The sequence below is a fragment of the Dendrobates tinctorius genome, unplaced genomic scaffold (assembly GCF_039654945.1).
Source record: "Dendrobates tinctorius isolate UK_male_01 unplaced genomic scaffold, ASM3965494v1 ptg000205l, whole genome shotgun sequence".
Lineage (NCBI taxonomy): Eukaryota > Metazoa > Chordata > Amphibia > Anura > Dendrobatidae > Dendrobates > Dendrobates tinctorius.
This window is the reverse complement of record NW_027361872.1, coordinates 8,270,036-8,288,573: the sequence shown is the minus strand read 5'-3', so window position 1 is coordinate 8,288,573 and position 18,538 is coordinate 8,270,036. Positions and strand designations below refer to the sequence as shown.

The 18,538-nt window shown below is 42.1% G+C and overlaps 1 protein-coding gene across 11 annotated transcripts in view; it reads left to right on the top strand.

Annotated features, from left to right (window-relative positions):
- NRXN1 (neurexin 1) overlaps nt 1–18,538 on the top strand; it is a 1,899,875-nt gene that overhangs the window by 387,990 nt on the left and 1,493,347 nt on the right. The window lies entirely within an intron of this gene.

Sequence of the window (18,538 nt, the reverse complement as noted above, 5' to 3'; positions counted from 1 at the left end):
ATAAGTCACCATAGTTCTGCAATATTCTCTAGCACTGAGAATAATTCCGAGATCAGATAGAACAGGCCTCAATTTTTGGGGGTTGTCAATTCAAATCTACTAGAAAAAAAATCTTTATGCCTCTTTTTCAAATCAGAGGCAAACATAAAGATGCAGCATAGCATTTTAAATTTGTTTCGGGCTTGTATCATAAAGCTCCAAATATTCCACTCTACTCAATGTGACTGCAGACTATTATAGATCTGTGAATCTTAACAGTGCGCATACTCTCAGGATTCTCTGTTGATAGCTCCGGGAGGGGGTGGGCACATGACTACAAGTAGGTGATTTGTATACATTAGGTCATGTGCCTGATTTACAAATGAAGTTGTATATTTGAAGCCTCTGTCACTCCAGCTCTAATCTCTGGATTCTTGGTTGTTGGCGCCTTGTTGACTACAAGTAGGTGATTTACATACATTAGGTCATGTGTCAGATTTGCAAATGAGGTCATAGATCTGAAGCCTCTGTCACACCAGCTCTTATCCCCACCTAGCACTGACTCTTGTGGGCAAGTGTTTTCCTTAAGTAAAGCAAGGAACAAAAAAGATACTTGATAAAAGACAAATCAGTAACCAGGAAATCAGATGATAAACTGCTACCTAAACACAAATTAAATGATAGAAATGCAAATATGGACAGAATTTATCATAGCAGCACAAGGGAGGGGCCATATTGTCATACAATAGGTTCACAAAGGAGTACTAAATTATAGAAAACTAGCACCCTGTGTTGTCCCAGACAAGGGAATTACAGTGCTGTGCCTCAGTGGTCCTTCCGGTCTTTGAACAGCATAGCAGTCACATGTACAGTATAGTTACACCCATGATGGTTACACCTATTCCATAGGTAAATGTGGAACACATAGTGAGACAGCCCATTTTGAAAATGAGGCTGGTGGTGCATTTTGATAATCTTTATAAGTCAGCCTTCTTAGACCTTGGCATAACAGCTTGGAAGACACGTCTTGGCTTTTATTTTGTCTACATGGGTCACCAAAAGAGAAATGCTAGTGTTACATCAAATGACAGTACATCAAGTGAATGGCCATCCATGTGATGCATTGATTTGTGAAGACCACCTGAGCAGGAACAACTCTTGCCGAAAGGCTCTTCATACTGTCTATGTGCTCTATTATGCACTGCTTACAAAATGGTGCGTAATTACTAGAGGTCTCATCTCTGTAACTACAAAAATCTTGATTATTTCCAGTGTCTCATCTAAAGGAGTAGTAGTCTTTGAATAGACAGAGTGAGGGTGAACTGCCACTCCAATTAAATAGGTACATATAGACATCTTTTCTTGTCATGGGTGGAGCTACCATTGTGGAACCATGAGTGGTCAGACTCATCACCAACCCTGTGGAGAGGTGATGGTAAGTTGTGATTCTAGAACATCCCGTTAACAAGAGAGACAAATATTATGGTGGACACATGGTATCTGCAATACTCCAGTCTATACATATTGATTGCTGTGCTTGACATTTAGCATGGGCTCGTAGTTTGGACAGGGAACTTGCCCTGTAATTAAGCCAAGAGAGCCTATATTTCATATTGTTGATTAACATATTTGATTTCATTAATTGGGTTCAAACCTCAGAATAAGCCGAGCTGATTGGCCCTGGGTGCATTTTCATTCCCTTTTATTCTTTTTGCTGTGCGATAAAACGGGTCTTGAGTGAAATAGAGGGCCATTTTAAACACAATTGGTATTAATGAAAGATAAAAACACATTTACATCTTTTATGAAACGAGATCCAAGGGATTAACTGATTTCATTTTAAACAAAGGGACAGCTTTTCATGTATTTTGATTATTGATGCTCCACGTCTGCAAAGAAGATTTAGACAGTAATCACTCGCAAATATATAATGCATTTCAGAGCTTGAAAGCATGTTACATTTGTCAGATTTCTGTTACTTCTACATTACTATCAACCAAAAACACATTGAAGTCTTTTTGCTATATTTTTTCTTGGAATGGATTTTATATTTTCTAAATGCAGTCAATTAACAAAGGGAATTCAACTGTCTTTAAGTAGGACATATGGCTTTCTGTTGTGCAACCACTAGCAATAAGTACATTTTTTATTAATCTAAAGTAACATAGGCATGCAAATATTTATGGGTAAATAAACAAATTGTAGAATTATTTTACTGAAATGACGCTCACACTAGACAAAAATTCTTACAACAAGCCAAAAATATTAGTTACCTTGAATTAAAAAATGGACTGTCAATCTTTAACCCCTTCCCGGCATCGGGCGCAATAGTATGCCTGTGTCGGACTCCCTTCCTTTGATGTGGGCTCAGGTGTTGAGGCCACATCTTTCCCAGCTCATGTCAGCTGTTTTGATCAGCTGACTTTTGCCTCTAACAGCCGTGGGTGGAATCGCAATCCACCCATGGCTGTTCTATAGTTAAATGCTGCTGTCAGAGATCTCTCTGACAGCAGCACTTAACTTGCGCTTCCGGCAAAGGCGTCAGAAATCCCATCCATCGGTGACTCCGTCATGTGATAGCAGGTCACCGATTGGTTTGCATGACAACCAGAGGTCTCCAGCCGACCTCTATGGTTGTCACTGCCGGATTGCTATGAGCACTGCTGTTTTCTGCTACAAACAGGCGATTTGATCATCACCTGTATGGAGCAGAGCCGATCGGATTATGTCAGCTTCTAGTCTCCCATGGAGACTATTGAAGCATGCCAAAAATAAAAGAAAAATGTTTTTAAAAATATTTAAAAAAATAAAAAATATAAAAGTTCAAATCATGCCCTTTTCGCCCCGTTCAGAATAAAACAATAAAAAAATCAAACATACACATATTTGGTATCACCGCATTCAGAATCACCCGATCTGTCAATATAAAAAAGAATTAACCCAATCGCTAATCGGCGTAACAAGAAAAAAGTTAAAACACTAAAATTTTTTGGCTGCCGAAATATTGCAATAAAGTGCAATAATGGGCGATCAAAAGGTTATATCTGCACCAAAATGGTATAATTAAAAACTTCATCTCGGTATGCAAAAATAATCCCTCACCCAACCCGAGATCACGAAAAATGAACACGGTACGGGTATCGGAAAATGGCGCAATTTTTTTCTAACTAACTTAGGAATTTTTTTTTTCACCATTTAAATAACAAAGAGCCTAGACATGTTTGGTGTCTATGAACTAATAATGACCTGGAGAATCATAATGGCAGGTCAATTTTAGCATGTAGCGAACATGGTAAAAAAAAACAAAAAAAACAAAAAAACAACAACTTTTTTTGCAATTTCAGCACACTTGGAATTTTTCCCCCCATTCTCCAGTGCACAATATGTTAAAACCAAAGGAGTGATTCAAAAGTAAAACTCGTCCCGCAAAAAACAAGCCCTCATATGACTATTTTGACTAAAAAATTAAAAAGTTATGGCTCTGGGAAGTAGGGGAGGAAAAAATGAAAATGCAAAACCAAAAATACCTCTGGTCGTTAAGGGGTTAATCTTCAAAGAATTTACATCTACCCTTTGCTTCCTACCATTACTTTTAACTCCAGATAGTCCAAGATGAGTGACACTAGATGGCCAACTTAAAAAATATATATACTGTATATAATTAAATTAAAATGACTTAGGCTACTTTCACACACCAGGTTTTCGGCATCAGGCGCGATCCGGCGTCGTGCCGGAGCGCCGGATCCGGCAAATATTTCATAAAACCGGATGTGACGGATACGTTTTTCTGCCGGATCCGTCTTGTTCTTGACAGACAAAACCGGATCCGTCTCATCCGGTTCATCCGTTTTTCGATCCGTTTTTCGACGGATTACGCCGGATCCGGTTTTTAAAAACACCCCTTGTGGCCTTCCAAACGGGATTGGTTACTGGAAAACTATATATAGCGTGTTCCTACAGCCCTTCTTTGACAGGTTGTAGAGGAGAAAGTGCAGGTTGGAGAGAAGAGGAAGTTACTGGCGAAGATGGATGTTGTCATTGGAAATATTTTGAAGAATTTGGCGGATTTTACAGCGGAGGCGAATCGTTTGAGGGTGATTGTTCTGGAGAAGGAGAGAGCGAGACAGCAGCGCATCAGGCATCGTAGACGACGTTTGTGGATCCACCCCATCACAGCCAAGAGAATGACGCGTGGGGTCTATTCTGCACTCTGCATGGACCTTCGACGAAACCCGGATAAATTTTTTGGATATGTTCGGATGAAAATGGAGAATTTTGATTACTTGGTGGAGCGCATTGCACACCTCATAAGAAAAGCAGACACCTATTGCCGCTTCTCTGTTTCACCCGCAGAGCGTCTGATGGTGACTTTAAGGTAAGCCACATTTATTGGATATGCTCGCATCAGAGCACACTTTCACTGCAATCTTCTTGGTGGTAGTTTGTATCTCCAAGTGTTATAGCTGAGTTTTGGTATGTAATGCTGTGATTTAAAACTAATTGATTATTTTTTAATTCCCCACAGATTTCTTGCAACTGGAGAATCCCTTTTGTCACTGCATTTCCAGTACAGACTCGGGATTTCCACCATATCTGGAATAGTGAAGTACACATGCCGTTCACTGTGGGACTCCTTAGCTGAAGAGTTTTTACCAGAGCCCACAACAGAGAGGTGGATTGAAATTTCAGAAAAGTTTCAACAGATATGTCAGTTTCCCAACTGCTTGGGCGCTGTGGACGGGAAACATATCTGCATTTTAAAGCCAGCCGGATCGGGATCGGAATATTTCAATTACAAGAAATATTTTTCAATTGTCCTCATGGCCATCGCTAACGCGGAATACAAATTTATTGCTGTTGATATTGGGGCCTATGGCCGCTCCAATGACTCTCAAGTTTTCAAACTGTCTGCCATGGGGTGTAAACTGTATGGAAACACCTTCCAGTTCCCACCCCCTAGACCGCTGCCGCAAACATCTGGTCCACCTATGCCATTTGTCTGTGTAGGGGATGAAGCCTTCCAGCTGTCAGAACACCTTTTGAAATCGTACGGTAGCAGAGGATTGTCAAGAACAAAACGCATTTTTAATTACCGCCTCACAAGAGCAAGAAGAATGGTTGAATGTACCTTTGGTATTCTGACAGCCAAATGGCGGGTCCTATTGACTGCGATCAACCTCAAGACAGAAACTGTGGACGAGGTGATCAAAGCTTGCGTGGTACTCCACAATTTTGTTATCTGCAAGGAACCCATTTCCATTGAGGACACCTCTGAAGAAATCACCTTGCAAGATTACCATGACATTACCACTAGAAGTTCTGTGACGGTTTCAGTAATGAGGGACAATTTTGCACTATACTTTATGTCACCTCAAGGCAGAGTACACTGGCAGGATGACAGAGTGTGAAAGATTTGTGCCCTTAACCAAAATTGTGTACCTTCTGTACCAACAGTATATACCTTTGCCAACCAAAGTTGGCTATCTTGTCATGGTCTTACTATTTTTAGCTTTAGGCCACAGGTGTGTACCTGGTTGTGTTTTATGCAAAGTATTTCACCTTTTAACAAAAGTTGTGTACATTGTTAGGAAATCACCAACAATAAACACAACTTTTTAGGTGAAATACTTTGCTTCAAACACAACCAGGAACACAACTGTGGCAAAAAGCTAAAATTTACCCACAGTTATATACCTAGTTTTGAATACCATTTTACCTTTTAAATACCCTGTATTTAACCTTTTTGGCCGCAGAAAGAAATGACAGACAACCAGTGTAAAATAATTTAACTTTTATTGAAAAATGTTTTTTTTAGTAAACTGTTTTTAAATTTTAATAAACTTTTTTAATAAAGCTTTGAAACCATAAAACTGGTCATTTTTATTAAAATACACACATATTATAAATCTGTGTAGTGTGGGGTGGAAATACTGCTGGAGGGGCTGCGGGACACTTCGACACTGGGAGTGTGGAGAGAGGACTGGGATCGTGGTGGGGAACGAACAGTTAGAGGTGAAGGTGTGGAAAAAGCTACAGAATGGGTGGACATGTGGGAGGCAGAAGAGGTGGTGGGCGGTGGAGTGGAGGGTTGGGCAGGGACTGTAGGAGCAGATGATGTTGATGGCAAGTTGTATGGGGAAGGAGTTTGGTATGGGGCAGGTTGCTGGAAGTGGGGAGATGTCTGGTACTGGGGAGGTTGCTGGTACTGGGGAGGTTGCTGGTACTGGGGAGGTTGCTGGTACTAGGGAGGTGGATGGTATGTAATAGGAGGGGGAGGATGGAAAGTGGCTGGAGGGGGTGCAGGTGGAGGAACTACTGGGGTGGGAAGAGGAGGTTGGGAGGTAACGTGCTGGAGAGCACCGTGGCATGAATGCATTACATGCATCTGCTGGGTAGGAGATAGCGTTTCCATGCGCTCCACAACAGACCTGAAAAAGGTGTGGTTTGGCGAAGATCTTGCTTCTGAATGCATGGTTTGCAGAAGTGTCTTCACCTCCAGAATGCTGGAGTTAATCTGCTGAAAGCCTGCAGAGATTTGCTCTGACAAGACTTTTAGACAGTTCTGGAAAGATGCATTCAGATGCAAGAACTCTGACGCATAAGTCTTTTCCTGACCCCTCTGCCGCTGCCGCCCAGTACCCGCAGGTGTACTAGAGGTGGCAGGGGCAGAAGGGTGGGGTAAAGGGAAAGCGATCTCCTCACCAGCAGCTTCATGTAATATAGGCGGCCACGATGCTCCTGTGCTGGTGGATGGGACAGAGGGGTCGAATGTGTGGGAAGGTTGTGAAGGTGCAGATGTACCGGGGTGGTCGAAGTGTCCCTCGGTGCCGGTCTCCTCAGGGATCGCCTCAGAAGGGTCCAACCGTGCAGGCTCCCGAGTGCTGCTCACCGTGCTGTGGAATAAAGAGAAAAAAAAACAATTAAAAAAGTGACATGGCATGGCCCTGGCTGAAAAAAAATTGTTACATCTAAACATTTTTTTTTCACATGTGGTGTGTAATATTTACCTTCTGGTGACCATTGTATCCCGGAGGAACGACAGGGCTTGTGCATACTTGTACTTGCTCCTGCGTCCTCCAGATCCACTCGGGGCCCACATCTCTTTATTGAACTCCTTCTTGAAACGATCCCTCACAGACCGCCACCGCTTCACAATTCTGTCCCCTGAAACGAGAAAGGAGTGGTTAGTATACAACATCAGTGTTTCCCAAACTCCAGTCCTCATGGTCCCCAGGGGTCATGTTTTCAGGATTTCCATAGTAAATAGAAATCCTGAACACATGATCCGTGGGGACCACGAGGACTGTTGTTTGGGAAACACTGGTTTACATCAAGCAACCGGTACTGTATATACTTACGCTCTTTAATCTGGGCCCGAGCATCGAGGTCCTCCCAGCGGTCCACAAGGAGCGAACAGATTTCCTCCCAGAGTCGTCGGGTAACGATCAGGTCAGCGTGGCGGCGGTCAGCCATATTCCAGAGCGGCTCCCTTTCTCTGACGAGATCGATGAGGTGGTCCACATCGATTCCTCCATCCTCACCGTCAGAGTCGGGAGCACGCTGTGAAGGCTGTTAAAGAAAAAGACAAAAATAACATAATTAGCCTCCACAAAAGAAATGAAATAAAAAGGGCAAAAAAACAAAGCAAAAATATTTATACTTACACTCTGGTGACCGCCACGTTGCTGTCGCCGACGACCCTGGGAGGCACTGCGAGGACCTCTTGGCCGAGCACCAGATTGGGAAGACTAGAGAAGAAAACAAAAAATGTTATGTCTTTGGGTGTAGGCATTTGTTTGCTGTGTGTGGTCTGCAGAATATTGTTTTCTATGTGTTGTGTGTAGTGTGATGTTGTGTTTCTGCGTTTGATGCCAAAAACTTACCAATTGTGAGCCCACTCCAGGTGTCTGTCCACCCCTTCCTTCTTCTTCTGGGAGCTCCTCTTCATCTTGTGATTCCTGTTTTGAAATAAAAGGCAATGAATAGACATATATTACAGAGATGATGGATTTTGGAAATAAAAGCTTACCGTCAAACGCTGACGATGAGAGGGAGGGCTCCCAGAAGAAGATGTGCTGTCCTCTTGCTGGCCAGACTCCATGCCTGTGGGTGGTGTTACAGCTGCTGCCAGTGCTGCCAGTGCTGCTGCTGCTGCATCTCTTGGGCGGCTGTTGAATAAAGAGAAACAAAGGGCCAATGAATATCTTGATATTCCATGGCCCTAGTTTGGAGGAATGGGGGATTTGATAATTACCATCTCTCATCTGTTGCTGGACTCCCCTCCTCAGCATGTTCCATTTGCTGCTCCATTTGGCGTGGTGGTGGTGCTGATGGTGCTGCAGTGGTCTCCTGCCTTCTCCTGCGCCTGGTTGCTGTCTTGGGTGGCATGTTGGGTGTGGCTGAGGGTCCCACTGTCTTGCTTTTATATATGTGTCTTGTGGGCAGAGCTACTGAGCATGCTCAGACCAAAAAAAAGGATCCGGCCACTGGATCCGGCTGTCGCCGGATCCGGCGCATTGCGGCGCTCATAGGCTTTCATTGTGTGAAAAAGCTGGACGCGCCGGATCCGACGTGTCCGGCTTTTTCGCCGGAGACAAAAAACGTTACAGTAGCCATTTTTTCCAGACGCCGGATTGAGACACATTGCCGGATCCGGCGAAAACCGGATGAAACGCATGGCCATCCGGCGCGATCCGGCGCAAATGCAAGTCAATGGGGGGGGAACCGGATCCGGCATTGCATTTCGCCGGATCCGGTTTTTGTCAAAAGCGCCGGATCGCGCCTGACGGCGAAAACCTGATGTGTGAAAGAGGCCTTACAGCTCTCAAAAGATAATTCTACTTTTTTCGTTTGTTTGATTTTTTCAACTCGAGATTTCTTTGGCTAAGAGGAAGGGCAAGAGAGGACACATCAAAAGTGAAAAAGAATTTAAAGTAGCTTAAGAATCGCAATGCATGATTTTGGTTCTTTTGCAAAGTAGCATAAAACTATTACTATATCAGTTATTGGTTACAATAAGAGGGCACAGCCTATGACAGTCCAAAGTTGGGGCCATGTATAGGTTTTACATTGGGAACTTGACTCTTATACTTTAGGAAAATAGTGTTTCATTATATCTTGGTCTGCTATTAAAGGGAATATGTCACCAAGTTATTGCCACCTTATTTTGAAAGCAGCTTGATCAAGGGGCAGAGATCCTTAAGGCCCTGTCACACTTAGTGATGTACCAGCGATCCCGACCAGCGATATGACGCGGTCAGGATCGCTGGTACATCGCTAAGTGGTCGCTAGTGAGCTGCCACACAGGCAGATCTCACTAGCGACATCACTGGGGACGGGGGTCGCTACTTACCTGTCACACCAGGCGATCCTGCGTCCTCCCGCCCGGCTCCACGCGTCGTCCACGGTCCTGGACGTTCTCGCGCGATCAGCGATAACTAGCGGGGGAGCCGGTCGTAGGTAAGTATCAGACACAGCGATATTGCTAGCAATATCACTATAACATCACAAGTTATAGCGATATTGCTAGCGATATCGCTTAGTGTGACATGCCCTTTATTCTTTATCCTTATCCTTATCTATAGGCCTCAAGGACACAGCCCTCTCTTGGTTCTCCTCCTACCTTTCTGACCACTCCTTCACTGTATCTTTTGCCGGCTCCTCTTCCTCTCCTCGTCCCCTTACTATCGGGGTCCCTCAGGGCTCAGTCCTAGGCCCCCTCCTCTTCTCTCTATACACTACCCCTATTGGACAAACAATCAGCTAATTTGGGTTCCAGTATCATCCCTATGCTGATGACACCCAATTATACACTTCTTCCCCTGATATCACCCCTACCCTAATTCAAAATACCAAGGATTGTCTGCCTGCTGTCTCTAACATCATGTCCTCCCTCTATCTGAAACTAAATCTCTCCAAAACTGAACTTCTTGTGTTTCTCCCCTTTACTTACCTCACTCTACCTAACATCGAAATAACCCTGGAGGGTTCAACCATAACTCCCAAGCAGCATGCCTGCTGTCTTGGGGTCATATTCGACACCGAACTTTCCTTTAATCCCTATATCCGATCACTCACTCGCTCTTGTCACCTGCATCTTAAAAACATCTCCAGAATCCAACCTTTTCTCACCTTTGAAACTGCTAAGACTCTTACTGTCGCTCTTATTCATTCTCGTCTGGACTACTGCAACTATCTTCTGATCGGTCTCCTTCTTACCAAACTTTCTCCTCTCCAATCCATCTTGAATGCGGCAGCCAGGGTCATATTTCTGTTGAGCTGCTTCACCGATGCCTCCATCTTGTGCCAGTCTTTACACTGGCTACCTATTCACTACAGGGTCCAGTATAAACTCATCTCTCTCAACCACAAAGCTCTCCACAGTTCTGCACCTCCTTATATCTCCTCTCTCATTTCTGTCTATCACCCTACACGTGCTCTCCGTTCTACAAATGACCTAAGACTAACATCCCCCGTAATCCGAACCTCGCACCTCCGTCTCCAAGACTTCTCTCGTGCTGCGCCAGTTCTCTGGAATGCACTTCCCCAGACGATCAGACTGATACCTAGCCCCGACCTATTCAAGCGCTCTTTGAAAACCCATCTCTTCAAACAAGCCTACCACATCAATTACTCAATAAACTAACTTTGCCCTGTTCCCTCCTTCTAAATATTATTCTGAATCTGCACCCTACTATTCATCTGTCTCCACACCCTCCATGCACACGATAACTGCACTTGATACTTGACTATTGCACTTAAACACACGGGCTGATGACCGGATCATGCAGCTTTATATGAAAATCCTTATTTATTATAATTGCCAGACCTGAAATAACAAGCACTTTTCACCTACTGTGTCCCCCCATTTCCTTGTAGATTGTAAGCTTGTGAGCAGGGACCTCACTCCTAATGTCACTGTTTAAATTGTCTTAACTTGTATTGAATTTATTGTCTGTACATGTCCCCGCTTAATTGTAAAGTGCTGCGGAATATGTTGGCGCTATATAAATAAAAAATATTATTATGATTATTATTATTATTATTATTATTATTATTATCCTTATCACTATCCAGGTAATGTGTCACTTGCAGAACTGCTTGCTGTAGTTTTGATAAAATCACTGTTTTATCAGCAGGAGATTATCTTTAGAGGACTAGTAAATCTGTTTCCAGATAGTCCTCCATATTCATAAGCTCTGTATAATCCCACCCCTCACCACTGATTGGCAGTTTCTGCATCCACTGTTCGTGGGCAGAAAGCTGCCAATCAGAAGTGGGAGGGGTTATGCACAGCTCAATATTCAGGGAACTGCTATTTCAGCAGCAGATAAAACAGTGATTTTACCAAAATGACAGCAAGCAGCTGAATAAGCGACATGTTGCTGGAATCAGGGTCTCGGCTGCCCCTACATTATGCTGCTCTCAAATGAGGTAGCAAAAACCTGGTTGACACTTTCCCTTTGAAGTGGCTTTGTTACCAGATTTAGCAATGCAAACTATGTACATTATTAAATAGACCTTTTATACCTGATGAGGCTGATGTACTGTATTTACTGTACTTTAAAATATATTTCAGGGTGTGTGTACAATCCTGATATTAAAATGAGGATTTTATTAGTCTAGCTAAGAATTGAAAGCTCATGAGTCCAAGTAAATTTAGTTTCCACCCACCTAGTCTGACTGACAACTACAGATTGTACTGTGAAGTGTGAGATTTCAGCAGTGTGAGATTTCAGCAGCAGGGAGGAAGGTCACTGGGGAACTAACAATCAGGCTAGGTATGTAGAGATTTAACAGTAGCAGGGAGGAGGAATGCTGTGGAATATGGCAATCAGGCAATGTTGTGGTGGTTGAGATAAAACTTTCAAAAAGGCATAACAAGACTAGGATAAGGATATTAGCAAAAAAAAAGAAACATCAGCCAATTCCTTACTCTATACTGAAGAGGGCAAGAACCCTAAGTCAGCTGTTATAAATTAAGCCCCCGTCACACATAGCGATCTCGCTTGCGAGATCGCTGCTGAGTCACAAGTTTTGTGACGCAACAGCGATCTCACCAGCAAGATCGCTGTGTGTGACACTGACCAGCGACCGGCCCCCCTGCCTGTTATTGCTGATCGTCCTGGAATGGCCAGGACATTTTTTTGATCGCTTGTCTCCCGCTGGCCACCACACATCACTGCATGTGACAGGTGGGAGACCAGCGATCAGCGCTCTGGTAACTAAGGTAAACGTCACATTTCTAAGCGGCGCGCAGTGCTTAGAAACCCGATGTGTACCTTAGTTACCAGCGCGCTGGTGCAGGGAGCTGGTAACCAAAGTACACATCGGGTTTCTAAGTGCCGCGTGCTGCTTAGAAACCCGATGTGTACCTTGATTACCAGCTCCCTGCACCAGCGCACTGGTAACTAAGGTACACAGTGGGTAACTAAGTGACATGCGTCACTTGTTACCCTCCAGTCACTGGTGCTAATCGCTGGTGAAGCTGCCTGTTTGGCAGCTCACCAGCGATCATGTAGCAACACACCAACGATCCTGACAAGGTAATATCGTTGTCGGGATCACTGGTGCGTCGCTATGTGTGACGGGGCCCTTAGACATTTACTTATGGGATCTTTACTAGATATGTGTGGATCGATTCACTCAGCCCTGGTCCAGGATCCAGGTCAGTCCTTTCTAGCCATGGACAGGAGCTGAGCTTCCAGGTACCCCTACTCGGTGTTTGATTCACCATCCTGGTGTGACTGCCTTGCACAGGTGACATCTCGCCAGTCTGATTAATCATAAGCCGAGCCTGGGATCCTCATGGGTAAGAAAATTCACTCAGTTCCTGTTGGTGAACAAAAGGCATGAACCTAAACTGTGGACCGGGATTACACGAAGCAGTCAACTCATCTCTTACACATATCTATTGACGGCGCAAGAACGAGATTTTCTCATTCAAAAGGAGAGGTACTTTATATTGGTTTTTTTTCTGTGGTGCGTTTCCTGTTACACCCTAGACACCCATGAAATATCTTAAAAATACATTTTCCTTTTAAAATAAGACGTCACAGGATAATTCCATGAGGGAAATTGATAATATCATGACTGATTAAATGTATAAAGTAGAAAACACATAAAAGTATTTATTAGTTAATAATACGTTAATGATTTCCTCGTGAAGAACCCTTTGCTGGATTTCTTAACCCGATTTGGGGCATGAAGAATAGAACGTGTCCTTTTTTGCCCTTCCCAAAAATCAGCTCTCTACCAGATGTCATTTCTTAAAGAATCCTTCTGAGATCATTTCCCATAATGTTCCAAAAGAATTGTAAAGATGAATCATTACAGTGAGCATTAATGCCTGGAAACACCAATTAATATGACAATTGACTATTCTTAGCTGTTCTCCATTGGAGTAGGACGCTGTTTTAATTGATTGCATATTGTGCTAACATTGAGCCTGGCGTATAGCATCCAGAGTTGACTAAACCATCAGTCTGCATCGGTTTAGGACTCACAGTGGGGACTCCAAGGTCAGCCGTGAGCAAAGTCTCGGCGCCAGTATTTTACTTGATGTGGCAGCATCTATTCCGGTGTGCTGTTTACTTGGAATTTTATGATATTGTTCTGGGAAAAATAAATTATACTGTGTTAAAGAAATAAGTAATTGCTTCTTGTGTATAATTGATTTCTTGAAATTGCAACCTTGATCTGATAGAGGAAGGCTCGTATCCTACCTGTGCTTGCTTTGTCTGACTTATAATTGGAGGAAATTTTGCCGTAGAGGAAATAAATTATGCTATCTGGATGCATCTGCAACTGAGTGTTCTGGATTTTATTTTATTTTTTCGCTAAGCACTGCAGGATATGTCTTCTTTCACATAGCAGCCTGACAATGACATCTATTTCAACAAGTGCATGACCTGACTACTAAATGACTTGGTACCTTGAATATGGATATAATATACACTTTGATAGTGAAGTACATGGACTGAATTTCGAGCAGTTTTTTACAGAAAAACTTGTACGGCCCAAGATTTGTGTATTCTGGTCTTTTGAATTCCTTAAGAATGCCTTGTCTACGCCTGTCATCATTGACATGATTGGTGGAGATGACAGGTACGTTTCCTAGGCCTCATATTCTGCAAGTTTTAAATAAGTTTGAACACAAAAAATTAGCTTTGACTTCAATTATGTAATAAATCTAAGATTTACATTCAGTATTCTCACTGTAAGTACTATGCACAAAGGATTCTACTGCATACAGTGTTTTTATTTTTGGGGGGAAACTGATGGACAGCAGAGATGACTTGTAAGGCCCCTGACATACATTTAGCATTTACATCAAGTCGTCTCCTGACATACATGTTAGACATGTTCATAAGCATCCATTAGTCAGATGTCAGAGTCCGGTAAGAACATACGGTTGGTGATAGATGCCTGGCAGCATTTGCAAAAACACATTTTCAACATTTAAGCCCTGAACCACCCCCATGATAGGCATAGGAGGACCTCAATATGCCCATTTTTTGTAATGGTTTCTCAAAGCTTTGTTCCTATTTGGGGAGAAAAATGTGGGCTATTTGCAATTATGTCATTATAAGCTATTATGGTATCTTATTAATGTGTCCATCATAATAAAATGTCTAAGGGGTAATGTTTCTCCTTGTAGAGAGTGAAAATGCAGTGTAAGGAGACTTATTGGCCATGCAATGCTCCTTTGGGAAATTAAATATGCAAATTGCCAACTGAGAGAGGAAGAAGACTTGAACTGTAGCGCTATCTATTGGAAGTAGCAATCCAAAAGTCAGTGTCAACCCTTTAGCATACCTAGCCAGATGCTTTACCATAAAAGGCAAACCCAATACTTTATTTGCAGACATGTGTTTCGGGTTGTTTGCTCCTCTCCATTGTAAAGCAAAAAGTCTGATTTGACTGTATGAGATATCCCTGACTGGCATCTAAGGGGTGACATCACTCCTTGGGGAGAGTAACATTCCTGACATGTTAGTGTAAGGAGACTTAAAGGCCATGGAATGCTCCTCTGGGGAATTAAATATTCAAATCGTCTCTTCAGAGAAGAAGCGGACTGGAACTCTGGTTCCATCTACTGGAAGTTGCGAACCTAAAAGTCAATATCGACCCTTTATTGAGCTACATGAATTGATATAATTCACACCAGATACTATAACTGCAGACACGTGTTTCAGGGTGTTTGCCCCTCTTTAGTGAAAAGCAAGAGAAAAAAATGAAGAATTTGTTATTATACTCTTTAGGTGATAGATTTCTTAATTAGGCATGTATGATAGCCTTCTTTTAACACATTGAGAGCATCTTTCAGCTTATAGTCTAAAAAAAGACAAATGAGGATATGAACAGGTCCTTAGTACAATAAGTGACCTCACGAAAAACTGCTAGATCGGTGAAGATCTGGCTCCCCACCAGTTACCAGATCAGGTCTCTGACCCTTACTTGAATATAGTGAAGGTCGAGTTTGCTCTTTGCGGCTCTATTAATTTCCTACAGGAAATAGCTGATTGCTGTGCAATTCTACTGAAGCTCCATGTCCTCTGCACAGTGGGTGTCTGGGGTCGTGGCAGTATAGGAAAAAAGCTGCAGGGGTAAACTAATCTGTGGACGTTCTGGTAGTCAGATTGCCATCAATCAACTAGCGATGGCTTGTCTTAGCGATAGGAATTTTAATGGCAAAAATGGCTCTATAAGCCAAAAGTATAAAAACAAGTGATAAACTAAATACATAAACAAAAATTGAATAAATTATATGACTAGATTCTATAAAAACCAGCACATTAGATGGTTTATTCTATGTAAAGGCAATTCATATGTTTCTTCAGAAATTGCATGCAATATAAAAAAAAATAGTTGATTAATAATGTAAGTGCGAACGAAAGCAACTTACTGTCAAGTGCTGCATGTTTATGATGTGGCGATCCTTTCATGTAGCCCTTATAATTTTATTAAACGCTGCGTTACAACCAGTTGTTTTCTTATCAGAAACTACCACATTGTCCAAAAGAATAGTTTAGAGACTTTTCCCGAAGAATTGACTTCATAAAGATTTATAAAGAAGCCAGATGCACAATTCAACTGAAGACGTGCCTTACTAGCACAAAGAAAGTTTAGTGCAAAACAAAGACTTGTATACAATTGTCATTGTTAAAAGAAATGAATGGTTGGCACAGGAAATGATGGCAGAAATGGAAAAAGACAATGGTTGGAATAGCTTTTGGAGTTATATTTTTCACTTTAACTCTTTCCTTGGTGCTGCTATTAATGTATTATATTCTATTGCATTCTGAGAATTTCACACTTGGCCACGTGTTACCACCTGCATTATGGACACAATACTCGGTAGTCCTATGATTCTGCTGAACTAAACCATTCTAGATGAGCGCATCTCCCAGATATTTTGTTGGTCAGATTCACTTAACTCTGCATATTTAATTTTGTCCTTATAAATTTAGTCCCATTCAAAAGTGTCCTAAAACATAACAAAGAAAGGGAGGAGGGAAGAGGTTAAAGGTAATAAAAGATTATACCGGTAGTGGGAAGTGCAGCAACAGTACAGGTGAGGGATGAGTCAAGGACAGATAATGTCCTTGACTCATCCCTCACCTGTACTGTTGCTGCACTTCCCACCACCGGTCCTCCACTTACTCGCTTTGGTCTTTGCATCTTCTGGCATTGACTAGTCCTCACTTGGTCACATGGGAGTGTGACGCAGATCATTGATGTTAATGACATGTAGCCCGCCTCAAATGACCGTTTAGAGTCTGAAATTTACATTATGTCCACAAGAAATTAGATTTGTTACAAATGAACTTGCTCAACTTTAATTACCATAGAACCCTATAAATAAATAGGGGTAGAGGCTTTTCTGAGTCAGAAATCACATGCAGGCTGTGATGCTTCCACAGTCAATGGGCCGTTTGCCTCATAAGAAGACAGTATTAAAAACAGCACGTGGCACTCGGCTCGACTCCACCTCCTTTTCAACTCCTGACCCAGCTGCTCCTCTCTTCCTCCTGCCAGGGACTTTGCAGTGATGTAGAATTGTATTTCTAATGATTACTCATGCAGGGGAAAAGAGACTTCCTTTTTCTACATAGAGTTCAGAAGAATTCAGCTAGTCAGTATATGATCACGAGATGTCATAGATCTAATGGAAAAGAGAAGGATTAGCTGGGTAGAAAGACAAAATGAGCAATTGTAAGTACACAGTGCTATATATTATGATTACTGCAATATATTAGGATGATAAAAACTTTGGTGAGAGTGTTTTTGTATTTGAAGCATATTAGTAAGTGAAATAATTTCCTTTTTTAAGTACGTTTTTTTATTTACTACACATCTGTTCTATTGTTATCTTATCATCATTATTTCTGATTAATAAAAACATGTACTTGTAGTTCATGATTTACTTGATCTTACTAAATTAAGTGTTATTTACAGTGGTCTCATATATACTCAACCTATTTTTATTCTGCTAGCCAAAATTCATGTCAATGAAAAAAAGGTCAGGACTCTTTTCAGGGGCGGACATATCATTGGTGCAACCAAAAGGTAAAGGGGGCCTATTTCTATCTCCAAAACAGATGCAGTTTTGCATTTTTAGGAGCTCTTGTTCTTGTACAGGGGCCATCTTCTGTCTGTGACTCTCCCAAATCATGAAGACACATATATTGCACTGTCAACCTCTATTCTTATCAATAAGGAACCTAAAGCAATCGACAAATCTCTGACTTCACTGACCTTTCAAGATAAATTTGCGTTTTCACAATCAAACTGAAATGGCTGTTTTCGTCCTACTAACAATACAATTTCTGTTATAGCAGGTCTACTTAATTTTCTGCTACAGCATTGCTCCAACAATTCATTTATGTGTTAACAAAATGAATAGCCGATACACGACTTTTACCAAGATATCAGACATGGTCCTGCAAATCAACCACTTGAGTCTTCCATTACTCAACACTGAGAAAATGCATTTTTATTTTCACTACTAGTAGGATTTATCTTTTTTTAGTAGTTTTTGGTATATTTTAACTGATTCTAACTGGGTACTATGTCACATACTTTTTTTCAAACGTTTTTTCCCTTTGAGACAGGGTAGAGCATATTGACATTTGAATCTTATGGTTTTATTAGATTCTACAGCTAATATAACGTTGTTCCATTCTATTGACTTCACCATGGATTTCATTCCGGTTGTCCTTAAAGGGGTTGTGCGTTCCAAATCGATAAGTCTACATTCAATCTGTGTGACTGCAGACTTATGAATTCCCCCAGTGCACGCACTGTGCGCTGCAAAGATTCGCCAGTTTCTGAGCCTGGATCGGCGGGTATGTATGCATTATACATACTCCCACCCGATTCCAACTAGCGGGTACGGCCTCACTCCAGACCTTCCGTCCAGTGGATGTTTCCGACTAGAGTGCGCGAAGTGTATGAAGCCATGCCGCGCTCACTGGACGGGCTATGGCTGGTAGTATGTATAACTCATGGGTGCTTGCCCAGAAACCGGCGAATCCCCACAACGCACAGTGCATTT